General features: G+C 43.5%; 1 protein-coding gene across 3 annotated transcripts in view; it reads left to right on the top strand.

Annotated features, from left to right (window-relative positions):
• The first annotated feature begins 4,245 nt into the window (after window positions 1-4,245).
• Window positions 4,246-6,000, top strand: part of STAT6 (signal transducer and activator of transcription 6) — a 230,140-nt gene continuing 228,385 nt past the window's right edge. For all 3 annotated transcript variants that reach the window (XM_063427273.1, XM_063427268.1, XM_063427260.1), the window contains exon 1: window positions 4,246-4,510. The gene's annotated coding sequence lies outside the window, so the exon portion shown is untranslated. The remainder of the gene's footprint in view (window positions 4,511-6,000) is intronic.

Below are 6,000 nucleotides of genomic sequence, written 5' to 3'. Positions count from 1 at the left end.
GTGATCTGCCAGAGGAATGCTTGTCACCATATTGCAAGCATAGTAGAGGCACATCACACTTTATGACAAACACAACACAGGCCATTGCACCTTATTGCAAACACAACATTGATAAATCACACTTTTTTTACAAGCATAACACTGGGACATCACACCATACCAGTGCTGGACTGGGGATAAAAACCAGCCCCGGAAAAAGTTTTACACTAATTCACATTAATTGCCCCAGGACTTACATCACCAAAGAGATTGCACTCACATGATTTGCCCCAGTATCCATTGTAGTGGAATTGAAAACTCAAATATACTTTTATTCTCTTTTGTTTGGCTGTTCGTATGCCCTGTTCGTTTACCGAACCCTCTTGCTGTGTGGCCCCTTGTTCGCACCTTCACAATCACCAACCACCCCTGGCTGTTAACCACAAATTGGTCATTAGTTCAAGTGCTTTTCCTGTGTATAACCGAACGCACATGTTCAAACAATTGTCTCCCGAATGAGGGCAGTGGTACATGGTTGTCGACGGCGTGGAACTATTTTTTGGGATGTGCGACCCCTCGAACGCCCGGGAAACTGGTACTGCTGTCCATGCAACTTCCCGAACAGTTAGGAGAACGCCGTTCGGGAGACATAAACTACTGAACAGGGGCCCTGCACCCTATTACAAACAGGAGTCTTTACTGGTGCCACTACATTAAAAAAATAAATAAATATATATATATATATTGGAGTGCTTATATATATCTAACAAATACTTTGGTTGTGACCGATGAACTCCGTCTGTCTGAGTATAGCGGGGACTGCACGTGATGTATTTGGGTGTCAACGTGTAATGGGGTCTGCGTATTGGGCTGTCTCAGTGTAAAGGCTACAGTTTGAGTGTGATATATTGTATGATATTTTTGAGCTGTGTACATGTGATGGAAACTGTGTGTTGGCATTGGGCTGGCTGTGTGTGAGAATGTGTGATCATTTTGTGCTGTCAATGTGTCATGGGAACTGCTTGTGTTTGTGATGGTTTTGGGCTATCTGTGTATGGTGGGACTAACTGTGTTTGTCTATGAATGACAGTAATAACCACTGATGATCTGTGACCTGTATAAAAGTTGGTGAAATTTAGAGCAACACAAACTAAAATTACGTGTTTTCACACCAAATGTAATCCTGGGTACATACAAATCATCTGCTCAAATGCTTCACTTTGTTACTTACAGTCTTAGTAGTAATGCCACTGTCCACTCCACACGCTCCCTCAATCCCTATGCCAAACCTTAGGTGTAGCTGCATTATCCGCTCCACTCGCTCCCTCCCTAGTCCCTCTGCAATATCCAGGCAAGGTAGGATGTGACTGCACTGTCCGCTCACTTCCACCTCCTCCAATCCATGTCTCTTCTACCCTCCTTCCTTTCTCTGTTCCCCTCTTTTCCATGTCTCTCTCCCATTCCATCCATTCATGTATCTCATTTTCTATCTATATCTCTCTCCTCCTTACATGTCTCTCCTACCTTTTATTCATATCTCCATGTCTCTCCCCCTTATGTTTCCCTTCCATCCATATTCCCTCCCCAGTGTCTTTCTTCCATCCATATTTCCCTCCCCCTTGCATCTATTTTCCTTCCCCCATTCCATCCATATCTCTTCCCCCCCCCTTGCCAACCTCCCTGCTTTCATCCAAATCTCTCCGCCTCTTAACAACCTCCCCCCTTTAATTCTTATCCCTCCCCCCCTTGCCAACTTCTCCCTTTCATCCATATCTCTCCCCCCTTGCTAACCTCCCCCTTTCCTCAATATTTCCCCCCCTTGTCAACCTAACCCCCTTCCTCAATATTTACCCCCCTTGCTAAACTCCCCCCTTCCTCAATATCTCCATGCCCCTTGCCAACCTCCCCCTTTGTCAATATCTCTCCCCTTGCGAACCTCCCCCTTTCCTCAGTATCTCCCCCCCCTTGCCAACTACCCCCCTTCCTCAGTATTTCCCCCCCCTTGCCAACCTCCCCCCTTCCTTAATATTTCCACTCCTTGACAACCTCCTCCTTACTCAATATACCCTCCCCTCCTTCCTAAAGTCTACCTACCTATGCAATCCCCGTGACTTCATCCCACGCAGCACTCACAGAGGCTCGCCTCCCTCCCTGCCTTTTTGCCTGTCATGGCAGGGCAGGGGGCACCCGATGTCCGGCGTGCTGTCTGTGTCATGCTGAGTGCCGGGTAGTCACGTAACACCCGGCGCTCCTACGCAGACCGCGAGGGGCATCCACTCTCCCTGTGTATTGTGCACGCTGCCTGGGGGCGCAGGCTGAGTGGAGGGCGCAATAATCACTGCTCACATTGACTATTGATTTTTGCTCCCCCATTGGCCTGCGCCATCCACTACACACAAGCTTGCTCTGGGTGAGACAATCTAAGGTTCCACTGCAGACACACTGCACACACTCTGCATCCACAACACACACACACATACTGATTCCACTACACACACATTGCACAAACGACATTCATTACACAGACATGGCATACACTACACAGATACTGCATTCACTACACACAAACACACAGTCTGCATGAACTACACACACACTCTGCATCCACTATACACATATATGCAATGCATTCATTACCCACAAATCACCCCTACACAGATACTGCATTCATTACACACACTGCATAACATAATGGATGTGCACGTGGTTTTGGGTGGGGAGGGGTGCATTTTATCCTTTGACCCAGGCAGCATAATGTCTTAGGCCAGCCCTAGGTGAGACAATCTAAGATTTCACTCATTCCATTCACATTGGGGCTGTGACCTAGGTCAGTTTCATGGGGTTCTTAGATGATGCGTTGCAGTGCTTAGGTCACTTGAGATTAGTCTGAATATATAATATAATAACAATAGGTTAACCTGTACCTATGCTGCACATCAAGCACCTGGCCGGGAGATACCCTAAAATGCTTTGGAACTCTTTGCTGGATCGAGACTGTGCCATGATCTGGTGATTCTTTGATCAGATATCTCTCAGCCCCACCACCTCTAATCAGGTTGCTATTTGGACAGAAAGTGCGCTTGATCAAGAGCTATCAGAGAAATATAACATGTGGGGGCCTTCCTGGAACCCCCTTTTTTTAAGAATGAGACAAAGCAGCCTCATACCTGGAACTCTGAGCTGGACCCAGCCAAACTTTAACACGCAATAACTTGGGTTTGGATTCTCCAATCAGGGCACTATTTGGCCAGCATGGGCAGTCTGTGGAGATCTATCCAGGGACATATAACATGTGCGGGTGCTGCTCTCTCCAGAGCCTCAAGAAACCCAGCCGCATGCCTAGAACTCTGAGTTGGATTGGAGAATGGCCGTGACCCGGTCAAACTTTAACATGCTATAACATGGGCACGCATTCTATGATCAGGGTGCTTTCTGGACAGCATGGGGGCTCTGTGAAGCGTTATTGATATATTGTAGAAACCACCTATCCAAAAGATCTAAATTATCCTCTGGACCCTTGTGCCATGATGTCAGAAGAAAGGTCTGAAAAATCTTGATTCCTGCAGTGGATTTCTTTGGGTAAAGAAATACACATATGCACACTATGAATAATCACTGGGTGCTTTCCAACCTGGGTTAGTTGCTGTTTGACCTTTTTCTTCATTTATTAAATTTATTTTTTGCTGCTATAGGGAGTAAACAAAAGAGAAAAGCAAACTATCATTATATAAAATCAGCAAAACAGAGAGACTAGGCGCCATATCACGTCGTCAGATCCATCAGAACAAAGTAAACATGTTTGTATCTGATTGAAACAACATTGGAGCTTTTGACATAAACTACCGTAGATTGTATTTCATTACTATTGGGACCATTCCAACTGGTCTGGGACAGTTGGGAGGTAAATATGTATTTGCTCCTAGAATTCAACCAAAGCAAAAAAAAAAATTAACTTAAATTTAACAGTGGGCCTACACCCTGTAAATCCCTGATGGTATTTATCTGAATTGTCATGGATGCTTTGTTTAAGCGTATATTCCTGCAGTCACCCTGCTTTCATGTTCTATTTTAAAATTTATATTGTGCAGTTTGTAATCTATAGCTTTTCCCAGCACTGAAGTGGTCAATTAGAAGGGAAATTCAAACAAAAGTTTTGGAAAGGAGCCATTTCCAAGCATAACAGACATGATTTTTTTTTTTTACGCTTTTGGGTGGAGCTGAAAAAATTCAGCACACAAAAAAAAGCAGTACACACTAAACTATGCACCACCAGGCTGCTGGCCAGATTTTAGTCTCAAATCAGGAAGTAAAAAAAGAAAAAACGCAGCACAAGTTTAGAGCACAGGAGGAAGCACGAGCGGTGGATTTGCAGGGTTTTTTTCCACTGTAATAATCTTCTGATGGGTTTTGATCGCTTTTAAATTGGATAACATATGGACTGAACATTTGATGAATCGATTTTGTTATTCCTGAAAGGACAAAATTCGAGAAAAGAAACCGAAAGCTTGAAGGCGGAAGCATTTGTGTGGACGTGAGTAACTAATACTAGAGCTATGTATGTTCTATATACAAGTCACTTTACTATCCCTCAGCAGTTTCACAGTTTACCACGACAAGAACTAAACCTGTGCTCGATAGAAATGTTCAAAGAAGAAATGTAGCCTCTGAAGGCTATTCTTTTTGTAATAATTTCTAGATGTTTTTTGGTTTGTTTTTTTTACTTCGTAATTCCGTCCCTACAAACAATATAAATAAACACTCAAAATCCAAAATGACAGCTTTCAAATATGATTTGAATGTGGATTCTCAGCTTTTAAAACAAAAACATTTTCAGTTTTTTTTTTTTTTTGTTTTTTTTTCACAATGCTTTATCGACTTCTCTTGGCCTGTGGGTGTTACAGTTTTGCAGTTCACCCTTTGAGTGCCTGAAATGATGTCCTGTGCATGGCTGGCAAGTGCTAATTGTAAAAAAGTTAAACTGGAAGGTGTTCAAAGTGTAACCTCAAGAGTCAACTTATCAGATGTTGCACAGGATGTTTGTTGCAAACAAGTTGTCAATTAGTTCTTGGGGCCTTACTTAAAGGACCACTCTAGTGCCAGGAAAGCATACTCGTTTTCCTGGCACTAGAGTGCCCTGAGGGTGCCTCCACCCTCAGGGACCCCCTCCCGCCCGGCTCTGGAAAGGGGAAAGGGGTTAAAACTTACCTTTTTCCAGCGCTGGGCGGAGAGATCTCCTCCTGCTCTCCTCCTCCGATCCTCCTCTTCTCCTCCCCGTCGGCTGAATGCGCACGCGCGGCAAGAGCTGCGCGCGCATTCAGCCGGTCACATAGGAAAGCATTCATAATGCTTTCCTATGGACGCTGGAGTGCTCTCACTGTGAAAATCACAGTGAGAATCACGCAAGCGCCTCTAGCGGCTGTCAGTGAGACAGCCACTAGAGGACATAGGGGGAAGGCTTAACCCATTCATAAACATAGCAGTTTCTCTGAAACTGCTATGTTTATGAAAAAATGGGTTAACCCTAGAAGGACCTGGCACCCAGACCACCTCATTAAGCTGAAGTGGTCTGGGTGCCTAGAGTGGTCCTTTAATGTATTCTTCTATTTAACCCCTTCAGGACGGAGTCAATAGTACACGTTCTGATCAAAACAAAACGTAAACAAAAACTAGAATTTGCGCTATATGTCTGTTCACCCGTAGTTCCCCTCTTTCAAATTATATGCACCCACACTTATTATTATATATAATTTTGTTCAGGAGACACAGGGCTTTAATTTATCATTAACTATTCATATATGCAACATAATTTATTATGAATAAAATAAAAAAAAAGTGAGAAAATAAGATTTATTTTAAAATTTGCATTTCTGTCTGACATTTTAACTGTGAATGTCATAATACTGTTTTACTGCAAAAAAATGCACATATTTGTAATCAGCGATGTGTCACGAGTACAACAGTACCCCCAATTAACAAGTTTTATGGTGTTTTGGAAAGTTACAGGGTCAAATATAGAACATT

Source organism: Pelobates fuscus, chromosome 1 (assembly GCF_036172605.1).
Source record: "Pelobates fuscus isolate aPelFus1 chromosome 1, aPelFus1.pri, whole genome shotgun sequence".
Taxonomy (NCBI): Eukaryota; Metazoa; Chordata; class Amphibia; order Anura; family Pelobatidae; genus Pelobates; species Pelobates fuscus.
Note: the sequence above shows the minus strand (reverse complement) of the source record. Positions and strands in the feature narration are given on the sequence as shown.